Source organism: Bos indicus, chromosome 23 (genome assembly GCF_029378745.1).
Source record: "Bos indicus isolate NIAB-ARS_2022 breed Sahiwal x Tharparkar chromosome 23, NIAB-ARS_B.indTharparkar_mat_pri_1.0, whole genome shotgun sequence".
Taxonomy (NCBI): domain Eukaryota; kingdom Metazoa; phylum Chordata; class Mammalia; order Artiodactyla; family Bovidae; genus Bos; species Bos indicus.
This window is the reverse complement of record NC_091782.1, coordinates 24,145,745-24,167,806: the sequence shown is the minus strand read 5'-3', so window position 1 is coordinate 24,167,806 and position 22,062 is coordinate 24,145,745. Positions and strand designations below refer to the sequence as shown.

The window sequence follows — 22,062 nt, the reverse complement described above, 5'->3', positions numbered from 1 at the left end:
AAAGGCTACCCACTCCAGTATTCTGGCCTGGAGAAGTCCATGGATTGTGTAGTCCATGGGATCACAAACAGTCCAACACAACTGAGCAACTTTAAAGAAGAAAGAAAAGAATGGCTAACACTTTCATTTTCATAAATAGCCTTGTATCATTTCAGATCAGTTTTCATTGCTCATTATGCAAAATGTATTATTCTTGGAGCTTTTTGGATTTCTAATTTGGAGGAAAGATGTTGTACATGTGTATCTGGCACAAAATAAACTGAGTAGAAACTCAATACATTTTATCTTTAAGGTTTATCCTCTCATTTTCATTACATTTTGTAGTACCTATAATTTTTTCATATCAGATCAGATCAGATCAGATCAGTCGCTCAGTCATGTCCTACTCTTTGCGACCCCATGAATCACAGCACGCCAGGCCTCCCTATCCATCACCAACTCCCGGAGTTCACTCAAACTCACGTCCATCAAGTCAGTGATGCCATCCAGCCATCTCATCCTCTGGCGTCCCCTTCTCCTCCTGCCCCCAATCCCTCCCAGCATCAGGGTCTTTTCCAATGAGTCAACTCTTCGCATGAGGTGGCCAAAGTACTGGAGTTTCAGCTTTAGCATCATTCCTCCCAAAGAAATCCCAGGGCTGATCTCCTTCAGAATGGACTGGTTGGATCTCCTTGCAGTCCAAGGGACTCTCAAGAGTCTTCTCCAACACCACAGTTCAAAAGCATCAATTCTGCAGCACTCAGCCTTCTTCACAGTCCAACTCTCACATCCATACATGACCACAGGAAAAACCATAGCCTTGACTAGCCAGACCTTTGTTGGCAAAGTAATGTCTCTACTTTTGAATATGCTATCTAGGTTGGTCATAACTTTCCTTCCAAGGAGTAAGTGTCTTTTAATTTCATGGCTGCAGTCACCATCTGCAGTGATTTTGGAGCCCCCCAAAATAAAGTCTGACACTGTTTCCACTGTTTCCCCATCTATTTCCCATGAAGTGATGGGACCGGATGCCATGATCTTCGTTTTCTGAATGTTGAGCTTTAAGCCAACTTTTTCACTCTCCACTTTCACCTTCATCAAGAGGCTTTGTAGTTCCTCTTCACTTTCTGCCATAAGGGTGGTGTCATCTGCATATCTGAGGTGATTGATATTTCTCCCAGCAATCTTGATTCCATCTTGTGTTTCTTCCAGTCCAGCATTTCTCATGATGTACTCTGCATATAAGTTAAATAAACAGGGTGACAATATACAGCCTTGACGTACTCCTTTTCCTATTTGGAACCAGTCTGTTGTTCCATGTCCAGTTCTAATTGTTGCTTCCTGACCTGCATACAAATTTCTCAAGAGGCAGATCAGGTGGTCTGGTATGCCCATCTCTTTCAGAATTTTCCACAGTGTATTGTGATCCACACAGTCAAAGGCTTTGGCATAGTCAATAAAGCAGAAATAGATGTTTTTCTGGAACTCTCTTTTTTCATATAGTGGTGTATTATTATTACTTGTTCATGTTTTAGATCTACTGAACATCAGGACTCTTGAATAATGATGATAAGTCCTGTAGTTTAGAAGAATCATCTGTGATTGTTGCTTTACAGAGTTCATGTCTTAGGCAAAGCAGCAAAATTTAGTCCTTTAGTGTGTGAACCAGTCCATCCTAAAGGAAATCAGTCCTGAATATTCATTGGAATGACTAATGCTGAAGCTAAAACTCCAATACTTTGTCCACCTGATGTGAAGAACTGACTCATTTGAAAAGACCCTGATTCTGGGAAAGATTGAAGGCGGGAGGAGAAGGGGGCAGCAGAGGATGAGATGGTTAGATGGAATCATCGACTCAATGGACATGAGTTTGAGCAAGCTCCGGGAGTTGGTGATGGACAGGGAAGCCTGGTGTGCTGCAGTCCATGGGGTCGCAAAAAGTCAGACACGACTGAGTGACTGAACTGAACTGAATGTGTGAACCTGAAACCATCCAGTGATGAAATACAGCATCTGTTTTAATAGTTATGTGACAACACACAAAGTAATTCACCCCTTCATGTTTCAGTTTCCATATCTGTAAAATTGGGATGATAGTACCTTCCTCTAAAGCATTACTGCAAGTCATCTTGCCTATATAACACTGACAAAGCATTGAGCATGGTATCTATATATAGTAAGAACTTAGTGAGTCCAATCTGTGGTTATTATTTCACTGCATCATGGCAATGGTTATGAACACCACCTACCCTCATCTACTGCAGTGCCTACTTTATGGTGCATACTGGAAACATTCATTTTGCAAGAATGAGTAGTTAAATGAATGGAGATATTAGCTGGAAAATACCATTTATGTAACAATATTTTTAGTATTTCTCTTCTCTACACGCTAAGTCTCTTAAGTAGTGTCTGACTTTTTGCAACCCTATGGACTGTAGCCCACAGAGAGAGGCTCCCCTCTCCATGAGATTCTTCAGGCAAGAATACTGGAGTGGGTTGCCATGCCTTCCTTCTGGGGATCTTCCTGACTCAGGTATCGAACTTGCATCTCTTGTGTCTCCGGCATTGGCAGGCAGGTTCTTTACCACTAGCACCACCTGGGAAGCCCAGGGGAATAAATCTACATCTGTGTTCTTTCAACCAAATTTCTTGCCTGTGAGTGAAAGTAATTGGCTTCCAGCAAAGAATGGATATATATACCTGTGGGAGTAAGCAAAGACCCTTCAGGAACATGTGAGAAGTGGCAATGAGTATGGCAAATGCTATTACAGTTGAGCACTCTGAAATGTCCGCCAGAATTGCAGTGTCATTGCATAGTCACTTAGGTATCTAGACTTCCCATTCATGGAGCGCTGACTTGGTACATAGTAGGAGTTGAATTGGACAGGAAGTTCAGTCACTCATTTTGTTTTTCCCTGACCCCTAGGCACTATCTAGTGGAAGGTGCTTAAAAATGGGCTCATTTTAACTGATTGCTTCTTGCACGCTAGCAATTTTACATGAAATAATATTTGGCCAAATATCTCAAGTGGGTCATATATTAGATGCCTGGAACTTCCTAATAGATTGTTTGATCATGGATATTGGAAAGTTTAAAGATTTTAATCACTATGTAATATATATGTGCATCTCTATACATACATATAATTATCATATTAATGACTGGCTTCCCAGGTGGCACTAGTGGTAAAGAACCATCCTGCTAGCGCAGGAGACATAAGAGATGTGGGTTTGATCTTTGAGTTGGGAAGATCCCCTGGAGGAGGGTATGGCAACCCACTCCAGTATTCTTTACTAGAGAATCCCATGGACGGAGGAACCTGGTGGGCTACAGACCAAAGTGTCGCAAAAAAGTCAGATACGACTGAAGCGACTTAGCATCCACAGTAGAAAATAAAGCACAGTTTTCAGATAATTCTGTCTCACCAATAAATGAAGTAGAAATATTCTTAGTTTTATGAAATTTGCACTTACATTTAACTTGAGATAAGGAGTGTCCTAGAAAGAATTCTTTTCAATGGAGTAGAGGACTGAATTCCTCAATTACCTCTAGTGAGTGAAAGTTGCTCAGCCATGTCTGACTTTTTGTGACCCCTTGGACTATACAGTCCATGGAATTCTCCAGGCAAGAATACTGGAGTGGGTAGCCGTTCCCTTCTCCAGGGATGTTCCCAACACAGGAATCGAACCCAGGTCTCCCACATTGCAGGCGGATTCTTTACTAGCTGAGCCAGCAGGGAAGCCCAAGAATACTGTAGTGGATAGCCTATCCCTTCTCCAGGGGATCTTCATGACCCACGAATTGAACTGGGGTCTCCTGCATTGCAGGCGGATTCTTTACCAGTTGAGCTACTTGTTGGGAATATTATTTAATACATGAAGGTTAGTTTCTTGAATTGTAATATATATGCATCTATCTACTTACCAATTTAGGCAAAATGATTCTTTAGATCTGTTGAATCTTAGTTGTTCAACAAGTATTACTGAGAACTTTCATTACAATGAGTGTGAATTGTAGATAAACCGAAAAATGAGTCAGGGAAGCCCATGCTCATTTACAGGACTCAGTGAATGTATGGTCTAATATTGGCATAAATAAGTTGCATCAAGTGCAAGATTCTACTTCAAATGCTGTATTTAGAAGGCTTCTAAAACAGAGTCCAGAGTCAGGGGAAAAAATTCTGTGATAAAGTAGCAATACCAGTCAAAAATAGACATAGAAACAGGAGTGGCAGCAGGCATGACTTATGCTTGCTGTTCCTCATCTAATCTTTAAAATTGTATGCCTTCACTACTTGTTTCTAAAGATAGGCCAATAAATTCTTTGTAAAGCTGGATTGAGAGAAATAGAACAAACATGCTGGAAAAGCAGGAGTTTTTTTTATAATAATAGCTAAGTATATCAGCTATTGATAAACATATGTTAGCATTTACCTATTCATTCTGTTGGAGAAAACTAGCTAACTCTTTAAGTGTTTTGCCCTCCAGGCTTACATTAAAAGTTAATTATCACCACGTGGGACAGGCCTCCTGAGGCCATCCCAGCCCTGAACTAGTATCAGCAAAACGTGCACCTCACATTAGCTCCTGAGTTGCTAACCTCTCACAATAGAATGCTTTCTCCTTGAGTGAATGCTTACATGCTAAAAAAACCACACCACTTTCTGTCTGAGTATTAAGCTGAAGCAGGATGACTTTTACCTGAAGAAGAATAAAATTTAAGGACAACGCACCAAAGAAGAGATGCCATTCTGTAGGGCTGTCATTAGCTACACACAATTACCCAGAATTTATTCTGCATGCAGTTGAATGTGTGTGTCCGTCTGTCTGTCTCTGCCTTTCTCATGTAAATAAGATTCTTCATCTTGCCTTTTTGTGAAATTTGCCATGGATATTTGGGAGTAATATGGTCTAATAGTAGCCAGCAGGAACAAAGATAGTTTAAGGTGACATGCAGTAAGTGAAATTGTTAGTTGCTCTGTCGTATCTGACTTCTTGCGACCCCACGGATTATAGCCTGCCAGGCCCCTCTATGGAGTTCTCCAGGCAAGAATACTGGAGTGGGTAGCCATTCCCCTTCCAGAATATCTTCCTGACCCAGGGATTGAACCCAGGTCTCCTGCATTGCAGACAGATTCTTTACCTTCTGAGCCCCCAGGATGTTTTGATTGGCCCTGGATCACCTTTGCTCCTAAATCTCTCTTTGACTAGTTTGCAGAAGACCTTCGGTTTTTTCCATCACTTTAATTTCTCAGCCTATTAAATAGAAGCAAGTTGTGCATGGATCAATGGTGAGTGGATTTCAAGACCAATCCTAGTCTATGTATCTGAGGTCAAACATTAAATTTAAAACAGGAGAGACTAAAGTTTGGATTTCTTTGGAGGGTACCAAAACTACAACCTTTAATACACTATTATTGTATTTATTGGAGAAGGAAATGGCAGCCCACTCCAGTATTCTTGCCTGGAGAACTCCATGGACAGAGGAGCCTAGCGGGCCACAATTCATGGGATCACAAAGAGGCGGACACAACTGAGCGACTAACAGTATTGTACTTATAGGTTGGTCTCATTGATTTACCATTTATTTAGGTTTCAGGTTATCTTTTCACTTGTTTATTAGGTTATCCCCTCCCCAGTTTGACTGTAAATTCCTTGAGGACAGGAGCTTTCTCTTTACAGTTCTTTAGTAGTGTCCATTGCAGTGCTTTATGTTTGGAATATTGCAGAGAATCTGAGTGTCTAGAAATCCTTGGAAATTCACCCATTAATTTGTAATTTTCTGGACTATGCAATTGCTCTTATCAGAATCTCTGTTTTCCTACACTTCCTGCCAACTGATTTGTTTTTAGGTATCAGTGGCAACCCACTCCAGTGTTCTTGCCTGGAGAATCCCAGGGACAGGAGAGCCTGATGGGCTGCCGTCTATGGGGTCGCACAGAGTCGGACATGACTGAAGCGACTTAGCAGTCCTCTTTATAGGCCAATGGTTATAATCACTCTAAAAAAGATGATTACTGAAATGCATTCATAAAAAGCTTTCTTTTTTTGAATTAAAAGTGATGTCTGCCTGGTTTGAAAATATTAGTAATAGTCTTCAGCCAGTGAAGAAAGTTTTCAGACTGAACTTACAGTACTAAACAGCCTGAATTTATATGCTCATGTACCAATGAAGCAGAATAATGTGGCATGTCCTAATAATGAGGGAAATATGATCTCACTGCCATCACTTCAACCCTATAAAATACATAATTTCCATATCCCTATTTTCAGTTTTTTGAATTTTCTTAAGCCTTTATTAGCATATCACATTTAATGAATGCATTTGTTCAATAACAGTTGTTAAGGCTATGCAAACATTCTAAGAATGGTTCAGTATCTTTTGCCTTAAATTCTATGTGAGTTGAAATCAGGGCCCATACATGCTTAACTCACCAGTTTCATTATCAAGTGCATGAAGAGCCTTCATACATGCTTTGGATGAAAAAGAAGATACTACATCATCCAGAATGAGGGAAGGGGACTGTTAGGACATTTTAAAGGGAGACATTACATAATTATGGTGGAGAAAAGTGGCCATGATGCTACATATGCAGGGGAAAACGAGATATGAGGAGACAAAGAGGAGAAGAAAATAACTCACACAAGAATTGAATTGGACCAGTAAAACATCTGAAATTCTACTCCTCTCATCAATGTCAAAAAATAGGAAGAGAACAGGTGATCTGAGCATGCTGCTGACAGCCATCCTCACACCCTCTTGGTCTATAAAATACTTCTTTAGCTTCCTTGAACAAAGACACCACAGCGATCTACACAAGGTGTAGCAAAGGAAAGGAAAGCTGTCCTGTCTCCGCTGCGTGCATTAGTCATTTTTTCTTCCTCTGAGTCTGTGTCTTAATTGCCTTGCCTGTCTTATTAGATTGAAAACCCACTGGGTTGGGACCATCGCTACTAAGGTGTGCAGTCCTGAGCTTGGCAGGTGATCAGCACTCAATAAATGTCTATTGCTACCATAAACCGATGTATAAATTTCAGAAATAGGCATAATAATGGACCTGACAGATTAATGCCCAGGGCTATTTTTGTACAGCAGCATGGGCTAGCCAAATCAAAATCAGACATCTCAGATTCAGTTCTTCTCAGTTTTGCATGTAATTCTCAGCCTTTCACATTTTTTGTCCTGTGACAGACAGGAAGAAATAAGTCAACTTTTCAACATAATTGAATTAAAAAACATCTCTCTTTCTTTTTTTGGTGGGGGGGGGGGTGGTGGGAGTGTGTTTCTCAAATGCTGTTGACCCATTATGTAGATGGCATTGCTTTTTTATTATTGATAGGGTGGTTTCAAATGCTGCAGCAAATATGATACGTGATATCTATACTCAGCACTTCAAGTCCTTGTCTTTATGGGAGCTCTTCTCTAGGAGCAAGAAACTATTTAAAGAAATCATCTACTTCATACTTTAATGCTTCCTCTGAGGTAACTAAGGAAGAACTTTATCAGTTTTTCTCTTTGGGTAACAAAATTAACGTGGAAAAATTGAGTGACTTAAGCAAGATCCCCCAGAGAAGCAGTGGTGAAGCCTTAAGTAGAATTCCCCTTAACTAAGAGCTCTTCACAGAGTCAGGGTTGTTTCTGGGGGTCATTGAAGCTTTTTGCCGTCATAATAAAATACAATGAGCTTCACATTCCATTTCCTTTCTTACATGAAATGTCAGTTTTGTCTACCTCTGAGAGAAGGTTTTTTTCCCCATCTTTACAAACCTTCCTGTAGCTACAATCTGCTATTAGTTTTCCTTTTGTAGTTAAACATTTATGTATCTCTTTCGTTGGTTTATGTGTAAAATGTAACCCAAACCAGGTCACCCAAATGCCTAACATGATCATAAAATGACTTGAAAATTGCAATAAATTCTTTTAATAACTGAATATTTGTCTGTGACAGAAAGATTATAAATTATAAAAAAATAAATAATCTATTTTCAGATCCAGGCTTTTTGAATGTCAGTCCAAGGACAAAGAGCTTTTGACCAATGAGGGTTAATGAGAGGAAACTGGATATTTAGAGTAGGAATGAATGCAAAATTTGATCCCATGCCTACGTAAAAGGAAGAATTTAGGGTTCAGATTTATACTACATAAATGAAGAGGGCTAAAAGAGGAAATGGTTTATATAATTTTATGGACAAAAATGCCTTTGTATCTATTATAAGAGATGTTTCAGATGTTTCTAGAATATTGCCAGCAAATACATACATTCATACAGAGCTATCCACTAGGACTTGAAATTCTTGGATGGAATGCAAAGGCAAGGGAAATATTTCCATGTGAATATTACTTTCCTTAAATATATTTATATGAAAGTAAATAAATAAAATTTTGATTAATCATCTTTTTCCAAAAATATTTTGAGTGTTTATAGTGTATCAGGCTGTTAATGAAGCATTATGGTTTTTTTTTTTTCCTTATTCTTTCTAGCCTCCCTTTCCCCTAAAATAGATTTATGGATGCTTCATGTCTTTTGTTTGAAACAGAGATGGATAATAAAGTTTATAGAGGAAATATGACAGCTACCCAGAGGAGGGGAAAAGTGTCCACAAAGATTCTGAAGTTTGTGAGCTTGGGTTACTGTGAGAATGGTGGTACCCTTAATAAAAGTAATCAAGTCCCAAGTCAGGAAAATACATAATTTGTAAAGGGGTACTTAATGACTTTAGTTTGGACCAAGATGTGACTATGAAGCCATCAGACAGAGGTTACCTGGCATTTATTGTATAGAATAGAATTAGAATTTGAAGGAGTTTGAACTAATTAGTCCTGATGCCCCAGTTCAGTCATTATCCACCAAAATATGTTAATTTAATTCAATATTTTTCTATTTTATTTTGTGTGCATAATTGTTGTACATATAAATAAAAATCAAAGTGTTCAATACATCTGGAAGAAATTTTTCCTTGTAGAGGAAAAATTGAGTTTTTCTGGAGGAAAAATTGAAAGTATTTCTCTATAGGTAATTTATTAGCTGACATTCTACTATGGTCTCAAATCTGGAGTAAGTTTTCCTTGAAGATAGGTTAAAGCTGGAGAAATATTCTTTAAAAATTAGAGAAATACCTGTTTTTGAAATTATATTTATTTATAATATTACTGAAATTGGTAAAATCCATGCAAGATCTTTTTTTTTTCCTTAGTATTTAGAAGCCCTGTGTCCCTAGAAGAATGATTAAATCTTTGTGATTTGACTTGCTAAAAGAGGTAGTGAGCATGAGGAAAATCAAAACAAATGGAACAGCCCTGCAAAACATTTAGACAGTGGTACGGCCATATTTTCAGCAGCTTCTTTCATTGCCTCTGACTAACTTTCCATCACAAATACCTTGTTTCTGCTGTTTCCAATCCTTTTTCAGGCATCTCTGGACCTAAGGAATCATGGGTCAGTTGGCATGACTTAGAGGTTAGGAGACACATGAATAACTAACGAGAGGTACAATTTTGTCCTTTGTTCACTCAACTTTTTCATTTGTCCAATTTGATTAGAGAGGTTTTCACCTACCCATAAGGCTCACTCTCTGCAAAGGCTTCATGGACTTTCCAAGATCAGAGGTCTTAACCAAAAAGCATCTTCCGATGAGAGTGTACAACATGTAGTTCATGAACTCTGCTGGAATCAGGAAGACTTGAACTCTCATCCAAATTATGTCACTCATTAACTGTGTGACTTGGACAAATCACTCAGCCCTTTATAAGCTTCAGTGTCCTACATTAAATCAAGACAACAAAGGTACATGAGGTTTGTTATGGGTGTTAAATGAGATATGCAGAAACTATACTGTTGCATGTAATAAATCATCAATACATAGGATATTCATTGCTGTAAATAACCTCTGCTCTTCAGGCAAAATATAAGCCAGATTAGAAAACTAGCACAAAAGAGAACAGGACATAAGAAGAGAAGCACATAAGAAGAGAAGTAAAGGATGAGAATTACAATGATTGTTTTAGTCATACTATGTCAGAGTTCCTGCACTAAATTACTTCTTGGTTTCAGCAGTCTTTTCTACTTTGCTGATCAAGTCCTGGTTCTATCAATAGCTGAACTGCCTGCTCCTGCTCCTTTTTTGCCTGTGACCTTCAGTGGGTCACTTTAGGCACACTTTTGTTTTTGAAATTCTGTAAATTAATACAATGTTTTTTCGAATTCTGAAATTTGAATTAGTGAATCTGGTTCTCTTTGTAATCTTTCTAAAATTCCGTTTGGGGGTTATATGCTGCACTAAAGCCCAAGCAGACTCTGTGATATATGTTGACTATAAAAGATCCTCCAGCCTTTTGTTTTTTTTGGCATCCCCTCCCTCCACTGATCCTATTTTTCTACCATCCCAGGATACCATCACACCATGATGTTTTTACCATAGGTCTTTGTATGTATCGCTTCTTAATCTGGTTGTTTCTTGAGTTTGTCAAAAATTCTGCTTTTTTGCCTTACCTAATCCAATAAGATGAAATAAATCATTACTCCTCACTTTGTATCACCACAGAGCTTTCTATAGAGCCCTATTATTGTATTAATCATATCATATTGCAGTTCTTTATTAGATCACTCATTTACTAAATTTATGACCTGCTTGAAGAAACTTAGTTTCAGGGTCAAGAAGAAACAAAGGTAAACAAAACATATCCAGAAATCAACTGTATCTGCTTGTCATTAATTGGTACTCAATTAATGTTTGGCGAATTAATTATCTACCCTCAAATGCTTTGAGGGAGCCTTGGTATTACTAATATCACAGATTCCCTGTGATAATCTCAAGTGATCTGCTTAATCAACATTCATTAAATGTTTGGAGTAACTTTTGAATTTTAAAAAGGTTTTGCTGTTTTAAAATTAATCTTTTCATAAGTTTAGCAATGTCTCTGAGAAGGCAATGGCACCCCACTCCAGTACTCTTGCCTGGAGAATCCCAGGGACAGGGGAGCCTGGTGGGCTGCCGTCTCTGGGGTCGCACAGAGTCGGACACGACTGAGGCGACTTAGCAGCAGCAGCAGCAGCAGCAGCAATGTCTAATGAGATGTCCTTTAGCTATCCCTGTTATGACCAAATAACAATAGCTAACAGAGAATGAACATTTATTGTCATCCAAGCACTTGGTCAAGGTGTATATCACTGAATTCTCTCAACAAACCCACAATGTGGTTACCATGTTTATCCCCATTGAATAGTAGTGAAAGGCACATAGAATTTAACTTGCTCAAAGTCACATACACAGTTAGTGATTGGTGGAGCTAAGATCTAAGCTTAGAAAATCTGTTGATGAAGACTACTCTTAACCACTGTGTTATATTATTACTAAAGTAAACCAGGCTGTAGTAACCCAAGTAAGGAACACTCTAAATAGCTTTGTAGCCAGTTACCATTAACACTGCACCTTTTCTTCCCCTAACCCAACCAAGAAATCTCTCCCCATATTTTATAGATTATCATCTCCCACATTCTTCAATATGTTTATCCAAGAAAAAAGACTCCTAGAATCTAAGCTGTGTGTTTTGCATATACAAATTGTCCAGTATTTTAGCCAGCATGCTTTAAATTATTTGCTTCAATGTTTGTTGCTGTCTTTAAAAATTAGCACTAAAATGATGATTATATTCATTGCCACCAGCTAAAAAGCCCTGGACTCCTACAGTGCAGCTTGAGGGATTTTGTAGGTTTTCTTTTTTTTCCATTAATATTTAAGCTTACGTTAAGGCAGACAAAACTGAATACATAACAAATAACCATCAAGGTTATCCTTTATGGGTCAAACATAATGAGTCTCAATTATTAAAATTCACTGCAAATTGAAGGCAGTGATTTTTACTATGAATATTTTGCAAGTTCTTCCTCAAGCTTGCTGGTTTTCCAATTTTAATAAACTTACTGTATTATCTAGTCATTGGATAGAGTTAGATGTTAGCTTTTCTTTTTCTTAAAGGTCTCTAATCCCTTATGTTAATAGTAAATAACCTCTAGGCTGCAATATGCTCATTTGTGTGTCAAAATGAGTTAAAAGCAGCAAGTCCTGGGTTTTAAGGAGTGTGGTCAGAGTCTATGACCCTGAGGGGGAAGTCCAAGGATCCCTGAGACCACTTGAGCCTAATCAAGGTTGAACTAAAATGATACCAGTTCCTAGGGTGTCTCAAATCCCCAACGTCCTTTGGGAACCCCACCGTGGAAGACCTGATTCTGAAACATGCCAGAGTTCCCTAATATGTGACCAGACACTACCTCTGCCTTCCCAGCTCCAGGATCCTTCCTTTTTGGTCTCACATTCTTTTGTTGTTGTTAATTAGTAACTATTTATTGAATTTTTGTTACAGTATTGCTTCTGTTTTCTGTTTTGATTTTTTGGCTCCAAGGCATGGGAGATCCTAGCTCCCTGACCAGGGATGGAACCCATACCCACTGCATTTGGAGGCAAAGTCTTAACCACTGGACCACCAAGGAAGTCCCTAGTCTCACATTCTTTCTCTTTCTTGTTTCTGACAACTATCACAGGCTCTCTGTCATCTTCTGATTTATTGGAGACAGACAGGCCCTCTCCCCTGAAGACAAAGGCAGGTTGTATTGTCTATGAGTTGGCTCCCCCACACAAGCCTGTCTACCCTTCTTAGTAAATTCTATTCCCTTTGATACTCTGGGTCTGAATTCTGAACACTGAGGCTCTTTCTCAATCTCTCCCAACCTCAGAGCTCTTATTTCTTTATGTGGGACTTTATTCCCTGATGTCCTGCTCCACAGCCAGCCCTTGCTGCATACATCTTCAGCCTGCCAAAATAATGATAGATATTAAGCACGGAAAGATGGGCTTGTAGACCAATGGCTGGGATGCAGGGTCACCTGAACATGAACTTTCCCCCTAGATCAACCACATGTCACCCGATTGAGATTCCTGAGGGAACTATACAGAGAAGAAAACGTTAGAAAACTGAACAGTTAGACTGGAATCTTGAAATAGTCCTCTCTTGAGCCAGTCTGTTCCTGTGGAACAGTCCCTGTACCTGGGTCAGAAAAAAGCCTACGGTCTGAAGCACAACAGACAAAGGATGACTTATTTTATTTTTACTTACGCTCAGATTGCAATTTCAGAAATTACTTCAATTATGATGTAAAGGGCTAGTCCAGGAGAAGCAAAGGCAGGAGCAGGAGAAGCAATGCAAGGGAGTTGCCTCTTGGTGCCTTGCTGGGTTTCTTGGCATTTCAGAAGGAATAGTGTACCATCTTTTCTCAGGAAAAGTATCCCAAGGAAGAGGATGAGAGGTGATGCAAACACATCGTCTGTCTCTCTGTTTCAAAGTTATGCCACTTAATTCTCACAGAGAAACTATAATGTAGCTCCCATTATCATTGCCATTGAAAAGTTGAGGCACATAGATTTTAACTTGTCTTATAGTGAGAGAGAGAGAGGAGAGATTATTCTTATGTTGGGGAATGCAGGTGGTAATTAAGGAAGAAGGAACACCACCAAAGCCAGACTCTGGAACCTCACAAGCCTGTCTCAGGAAAATTTAACAGATTTATATTATCCATGTTATCTTTTGGTATTCAGTGAGGCACACAGGGTGTTCTTAGAGTGGCAAGGAAAGTTTTCCCTAGCTTTTCCCTAGCTTTTCCCTAACTCAGACAGGTCACCCCTGGAAAACTAGGAAGGAGGAAGTCAAGCAGACTTCTCACCCTTAGCATCCAGGGATGCAGTGAAAACCATGTAGGAAGAACATATTCTTAGGATGCTGTAAAGACATGGTCCCTCACCTACTAAGGGAACTTTATGGTCTTGGCTTTTTATTTCAGTTTGAAGTGGTTCCACCTGGAGCTGTGTAGTGTTTCAATTCACTTACAATTCTGGGTAGAATTGTTAGAAGCATGTCTGCTGGATAAAATTCATCTAATGTCAGAATGTCAGAACATAAGACAGACGGAAGATTAAGTTCAAGGAAAAAAAAACACGCATCCAGATTCCCAGATCTCTGCAGATTGAACCAGGGCTGATGGTGATGTTCACAGCCCCACCTTTGAGCTTTGGTAAGAATGCCTTTTGTTTGGTAAACTCTCTCTTAAATGGCTAGGTGTACATGACAGCTTTTGGATTCATATCAGTCTTAAGAGCTTCCTGTTACCTAACCTCTTCAGACTGTTTTTACAAACCTAAAAACAATATAAAATGATGAGATACATCTCTGTGTGTCTATCAGTCTGTCTGTCTCCCTACTTATTCACTTAGAAAAAGCAAACGCTAAATAACCTCCTGTGTGCAGGGTATTTACTGCTTTAGGGCACAATCTGTTGCAGAACAGTTAAAACTGTTGCTAAGGCATCTATTGTCGTAATGTATGCCTTGGCAGCCCTGTGTTCTGTCTTGCTCTGCATCTGTGAGTACAGTGATTTATCGGTAATACTAATCTTCTTGGAAAGTCGAAGTGCTGCGAAGTCAAACATGTTTGAAGAGTGGAAGAACCGTTTCATTTTCTGTTGTTTGTTTCCATGAATTTTCCTATGACTGCTTGAGAAAACATTTTCTGTGGAAAGAGAGCACATATGTACGTAGTTGGGTAAAAAATAAGAGCAGCATCTTCTTTAGAATTTTGTTACTCTGATGAGGTCTGCCCCTGCTACTTTAATCTTCTTAGGGCAATTGTATCCTAAGGACTGCATCACCATCCATCATTGTCCTTACGTCATCATCACGTAGCCTTACTGAACGGTCATTATGTGTAGAGCATTTAAGAAAAAAGACAAACATTTGAAAACAGAGACCCTAAACACAAATACAGTCTAACTCTTCCCTTGAAGAAGAGTTCTTCGGAGAGGGTTCCTACCCAACTCCTACCTTCTTTTCCAGTCCTTCCACAGAGTATTAGTAAAGTAGGAGAACTTGCCGTTGATTGTATACCAATAAGCAGTGGGCTGAACCATTGCATGGAAACTCAGAGAGTACAAAGGTCAGTTGAGAGGAAGGTAAGGGTCTTCCAGGCAAAGGTACTTAGAGTTTGCACACTCAGCCGCTTTCCAGATTGACCCCAAGGTGATGACTGGGTCATGGGAAAAAGTGAGTAGGAAACTTTACTATTATTTCAAGCCTATAACACATTCTCTATCCCAGGGCATCAGAAAAATTTCTTTCTTTTTCATTTTCTTTGTACTCAACTCCTTCACTCTACCAGATGTTGCCTTCAGCTCCCCATACGTACCAAGGTGAAAGTGAGTGATAACATCTCCAAGAGGTCATTGCTGTCAATCAGGTATAAAGTCTCTGTCAAATGCTATACAACTGACCCTTGCACAGAGAGGGAGGTGAGGGAACTGAACCCCAAGCAGTCAAGAATTCGAGTATAACTTACAGTTGATCCTCCATATTCACGATTTCTCATCTTTGGATTCAACCAAACTTGGATTGTGTTGTACTGTAGTACGTATTTATTATAAAAGTGGACCCCATGCAGTTTAAGTCTGTGTTATTTAGGTACCAACTGTAGTTCTAAATTGAGGACATTAGTCATCACATGGAAGAAGGCTTGGCTTGTGTGAAGAAAGTCAGCAAAGATCAGGTGAGGCCTCTGACTATAGTTTGGAAGTGTTACCATAATTATTAACATTGTGAATTCTGAAGACTGGTTGACCTGAATTTAAATTTAGTCTCATCACTCACTTGCTGTATGAACTCACATTGGGCAAATTTCTCAATCTTTCTAAGAGCTAACTTCCATGCAACTAGAGATAAAAGTAGTGTATACATTTTCAGGGCTGTAATGCAGATTAGTGGAGAAGGCAATGGTAACCCACTCCAGTACTCTTGCCTGGAAAATCTCATAGATGGAGGAGCCTGGTGGGCTGCTGTCTATGGGGTCGCATAGAGTCAGACACGACTGAAGCGACTTAGCAGCAGCAGCAGCAGCAATGCAGATTAGATAACATAAAGCATGTGAAATGATAACCACAGGGTTGCACTCAGCTAGTACTCAGTATTTATATGAGGTGGTCGGTAGAACACCTGTGTGTAAAGATAGCAATGAATGATTCCACTAACTGAATCTGCAGACTCCGTTGATTTGAGTTCTTCCCGCTAAGATTATTTACTTCATTTTTTTTTCCTGGTTTAGTCTTAGATATTGGACAAAGACAAAAGTAAGCATGAACTATAAATATATACAGAAATTAATATGAAAGATAATCTACAAATAAGCTAGTTGAATGTGCTCTTTAAACAGCCATCATCACAGTTCAGTTCAGTTCAGTCGCTCAGTCGTGTCCGACTCTTTGCAATCCCACGAATCGCAGCACACCAGGCCTCCCTGTCCATCACCAACTCCCGGAGTTCACTCAGACTCATGTCCATCGAGTCAGTGATGCCATCCAGCCATCTCATCCTCTGTCGTCCCCTTCTCCTCCTGCCCCCAATCCCTCCCAGCATCAGAGTCTTTTCCAATGAGTCAACTCTTCGCATGAGGTGGCCAAAGTATTGGAGTTTCAGCTTCAACATCAGTCTTTCCAATGAACACCCAGGACTGATCTCCTTTAGGATGGACTGGTTGGATCTCCTTGCAGTCCAAGGGACTCTCAAGAGTCTTCTCCAACACCACAGTTCAAAAGCATCAATTCTTCGGCACTCAGCTTTCTTCACAGTCCAACTCTCACATCCATACATCATCACAAGTGGACAGCAAAATGTGTGCAGTGCTTTGATTCTTATTAAATAACATCACATCAGACCTCAAGTCACAATTCAAGAATTTTTTAAAAAGTTAAATTGCTGGATTTTAATAATATTTTTAAAATCCAAGACTATATATTTATAGTCGTATTTGAGCAGTAGCTATTTTGATTAAACTCCACATTCTTTGCCAGCATATTAAGGCAATAGAATATTCTGCAAACTCAGGAGACCTTAAAATACTTTGGAATCATGGTTTTACTAATTTTGTAAGCTGAGTGAACATGCTGACTGCGTAGGGTATAAGTTTCCTCATCTGCCACTTTCATGAGATTGACTTTAGGATTAATAAGAACATATTCATAAGGTGCTACACACAGAGAAACACTCAACACCTGCTGGGTATTGTGATCAGAACAGGGAACTTATTAATGTGCAAGTTCAGCTTTCTCAAAATTCCCATACTTGGCAACAATCTGCCTAGCAACACTTTCTTCCTTTAAAGCATCTCTTTAATTTTATATTTATTGTTAAGATAGACTAGGGTAAATAAAAGTTTGAGTATGTTTTCACTTGCCCAGAAAGCAATCAACAAACCAAAGCAAGCCACATACTCAGCAGTACCCAAGCAATAAAGAACAGCCTTTGCCTGCCTGTCTTCTCTGTCAGTGTTGAAGGGCAAGGCATTAATTCTCTACGACCTGTAAATGTTTCGTTTGAGGGCTTTGCACCTCTGGATGAATAATGAATGTTAATTAATGATGGCAATGATAATAGCATTCTGTGTTTTTACCTTATTGCTCTTTATCAGTCTCTAAGCCTTTTCTTTCTCAAGTGGGTTCCTTATTATTTTAGCCATTATTTTATTCCTGGAAACTTGTGCTTTGTTAAAATACAGCACATATCTTCTTGTGTGTTACCATAGCAAATTGCATAAGAATTTACACCATAAATTATTCATTACAGCCAATTTAGTATAATTATTAATTCCCGCATACATTGGTGCCTGATTACATCTCAGTGCTCATTGCAAGATCTTGACCATGTTCTCCCAAAAATAATGATCTGTCATGGCTAATCAGGATCTAACAAGTCCCACTAAAAGGTGAAAACGTTTAATTAATATTGGTTTAATGCAACAACGATTGATCCAATTGCTACAACCTGTCAGAGAGTCTTCTGAAGGTAATCCAAAATCTTACTGGTAATGAATTTAAGAGATGGCTGTGGTGTATAAGCAATCAACGTACTTTCCAATTCAAGGGCAAATTGGGATGTACTCTTCCCTCAGTATCTTTCTGCAAAAGTAAATCAGCTCCACTTTCACTGGGAAGCTTTGCTCCCAACATCAGTTCTGGTATTTCAAGCTTTCATGCCTTATGCTCCCAATGAGCCCTTCTTTTGCATTAAAGATGCATCCTGTATTGTATGTGAATGTTCCAAGCTGCACTGCCTCCCACGCGGATCTCATTTTAACTCTAAGTTGAGCTGAGCAAAGTTTGCAGTTGCATTTCCCACTGGGATTAACTGTGTAGAATATGGCTTAGAATTCAGTTCAAAAGCCCTTTGGCTGCAAAACCATATAGTCTAAATATACACAGAGCATCCCTGAATAGCCATGGCCTTAAGTCTGATTTAAATTTGGTGAGGTAGGGGTGGGGTGGGGAGGGCGGGCTCTTGAAATGTAGAACAGAAATCAATCTTATGTACAATATGATCAATTTTATTATTTATATGATCAATTTTATTACTTTAATTTGTTTTATATATTTTGAAAAATTTCTTTGTTTTTATGTTGAGTGCCCTCAGGATCAAGAGTGAGACAATATTAGTTAATTTTAAATCACATTTTATGGCTGATCTTTTAATCATAGAGGAGAAAATAAATTAAGATGATAACATCTCTTTTACTGAGAGTCAGTGATGTGCCAGACACTTTGTATATATATGCTTTCAGATTCACATTAACCTTTTAAATTAGATAATATATTTCCTCATTTTAAAGATAGGAAGACTGAAGCTGGAGGTCCTCGTCTAGTAAATTGATGAGTAAAGTTGTAAACTCAGATCTGCCTGATGTGCTACTGTCTTCTCCCATGCAGTTTATTGAATCCTCTGTAAACCAGGGACATAAGACAGGGGCTGTTTGAAGAGCTAAAGTGATTGCCTTTTTCATCCTTTCTTTGTTACACCATGAGGGAATTTTAATGCATTGTTTTAGAAACATTCACGTGGATGAGCCAAATGAGGAGAATGAAACAGAACTTATATATTTGCTACCAGTTCAGTGTTGGGTTTTGCTTGACTTGGTTGTGTATTTGGCTCTGTTTCAAGGGACATAAACTTGTAGATATCAGACCCATGTACTGTTGAAATATGTCCTATTACAAAACTATGCATCCATCACATTTCAGCTCTCACATCTCCCCTACTGAGGCCCTGTGTGTTTTTCCAAGATATAATTTTTAAGGCTACGTTTTTGTGTGTGTGAGTTTTGTTTAAAGTACCAGAGCTCATTCGGACTGGTACTGTCTGAAACTGTCACTGCCTTAAAGGCTCATGGGTAGTGGATACCTCAGTAGCACTTTGGGCAGCCACCTTGGAAAGTCGTTGATGGACAAAGGCTATCATCTTTGCCCTTCAGTTGAGTGCACACAAGTTTGAAGGTGTTCTTTACCACCAGAGAATTCATTAATGTCTTCAAGGCTAACCCACTGTGTTCCATATGAGTTCACCCTAGAGTTCCTCAACACCAAAAGTAATTTACATGTAAGAGGAGAGGTTATGGTTGTGTTTATATATAGCTAACCATTCTGTTTGCTTCTGGGACTTCATTATACGAAGTGTCACATCTTGCAGTTTCAGAGGTCTTTGCTGAAATTACTCAGTATAGTTCTTTGGCATTGCTAAAGCTTGTTACAATTTTCTCTTATTTTCACAAGTTTATTGGGTTGCTATAAAGCTGAGAGAAAAACTCCCAGGAGACAGAACAAAGACTGGAAGAACCAGGCAGAATGAGGAAAGAGAAGCCATAGATGTAGACAGTCAAAACTGCAAAAAGATAGCTAGCTCCACTAATCTTTCTCCTTATAAACATACATTTATACCAGTAGTTTTGCCAAATAATCAAGTAAACTGCCTATCTATTTAGTGACCAGTCAATTGAATAATTCATATCCTTATACTCTAGGAGCAGACAATGAGATAATACAATTATTATCTTTCAATTTAACTTTGATTTGTTGGAAAATTTCAGGAAATGTCCATTTGAAGGTTTCACAATTATAGATGAATAAGAGAAGGAAAATATTTATTCCTATTCTTGGCATATTTCAGTCTTCCTGAGAATCCATTAAATGTGGAAATGGGAGACATAACTTATTACTTAATATAACATGATGGTCATATTTCTATACCTTGCAAATGCTTCTCATTTTGGAAGATGATGTTGGAAAAATGGGAAATGATTTTCACCTTCCCCTTCAAATAAGAACCTCTCTCACCCTTATGCTATCTAGTCACCAGAAAAGGACATATAAGTGCTGAAAGAACTAATATTTTGACAAAATATTAACGAGTTTTTCTCTTTTGTAATTTTTCCATAACTCATCTATAGTCAGGTCAAGACAACCCCTCTGTCTCAGGAGTAAGATTCAGACTATAACAGCAGGAATGGAAAGAGAAAGATTTTGTCTTAATTTTCTCACTTTTAGCATAGAATTTGGTTTCAAATCCCCTTCAACACATCAAGAGTCAGCTTGGATTCTAAATGAGATTTTCTTTCATGGTGCATGAGGCAGAGTTTAGGAAAAAAAGAGGAAGTAATTGAAAGAGCATTAACTGAAATCCGCAAACAGAGGATTGAGCAATCAAGAGAAAAGGCAGAAGAAGACATTAAAATGGTCAAACATGTGCTTGGCTCCCATTTGGAATAAGAAGATGTGTTAGGAGATAATGATATGAAGGGCTCTAGCCTTCTCTCATTTTGTGACTTGGAAGATAACTCTAGAGTTGTCTAGCACCAACAGTGGAGAGTCCCACTCAGTAAAGAGTGTGTAATTGCATTGCCAAGGGTGGAGTGTTCAAGTTTGACATTCCAAGGTCTCTACCAATTCTTGAGTGGCGTATGAATGGTATTTTCTATGAGGAAAGCTGCAGTGAAAGGGAGAAGATGCCCAAGTAGAGGGTGGGTTGGCTATTTTAGGACAGAAGTCAGGGTAGAACATAGGTTCTATCTTGTTGATAGGTTGCAATTTTTAACACTGGCAAATACCAAATCCCAGAAAGAGGCCAAATTATGAACTTTATTATCTGCAAAAAATGATCACCCACAATGGGAGATGTCCAGAAATGAGATCAGTTATTCTTCAAAGGTCACGAACTTATTCACATGAGGTAACCACCTCTTTAACTCTGATGTCAGGAGTTTCCTTTTTCTTATACCTGGACCTCATCATGAAGAGGAATCAGGGTAACCATGGTGGAAAAAGACAGTGAAGCTGGAAAAAGAAAAAAAAAACAAACTCAAAACCCTGAATAATGCCTAAACACTTTTATTTAATCATACTTTTTTTGTGTCAGACTTCTGAAAAATAGGATACAATAAAAAGCCAATAGAAGCAATATGCAAGCAAATTTCAAAGTTTCTAGAAAATCTGTTATGTATTGCAAGGAAATTTGTAAACTTCTTTGAGAAAAAAAAATTAGGTGATAGGAGCAATGTCTTGCTGTGTTTTATTCTATCAGATTTTTTTCTCAGAGCAAATTTGATGGGATAAGTGGGTAAAAATTGGCATAGGAGAAAGGACAAAGGCTGATGACCAAAGCAGTCAACACTTTCTTTCCCTGGAGACACTATTTCCTTACTCCAAGTGTTTATATGTTTAATGCTATGTTTGGAAGATGATAATAGAAATTATGATAGTTACTACTGATAATAATTTATAGTCACAATTAATGAAGATATTTTACTAGCAGAGCCTAACATCAGATATTAATAGCAATTTGGTGAAAGCTTCTGACAATCACTTGTGCTTTTTACCAATCAAGGAAATGAGGGGAACAAAGGCTCAAACTGCTGAATAAGTAGTAACAGTAAAAGTACTGAACTAGGGAATTCCCTGGTTGTCCAGTGGTTAAGACTCTGTGCTTCCACTGGAGTGGGCCCAGGTTCGATCCCTGGTTGGGGAACTAAGAACCCTCAAGCCATGCTGTTCAGTCACTCAGTCATGTCCAACTCTTTGCGACCTCATGGACTGCAGCACGCCTTGCTTCCCTGTCCTTTGTATCTCCCAGAGCTTGCTTAAACTCATGTCCATTGAGGCATTGATACCATCCAATCATCTCGTCCTCTGTTGTCCCCTTCTCCTCTTGCCTTCAATCTTTCCCAGCATC

The 22,062-nt window shown here is 38.8% G+C and overlaps 1 non-coding gene across 1 annotated transcript; it reads left to right on the top strand.

Annotated features, from left to right (window-relative positions):
* The first annotated feature begins 21,785 nt into the window (after positions 1–21,785).
* Positions 21,786–21,858, top strand: TRNAG-UCC (transfer RNA glycine (anticodon UCC)). The gene has a single exon. It is a non-coding gene; the product is annotated as a tRNA-Gly (tRNA).
* The last annotated feature ends 204 nt before the right edge of the window (positions 21,859–22,062 follow it).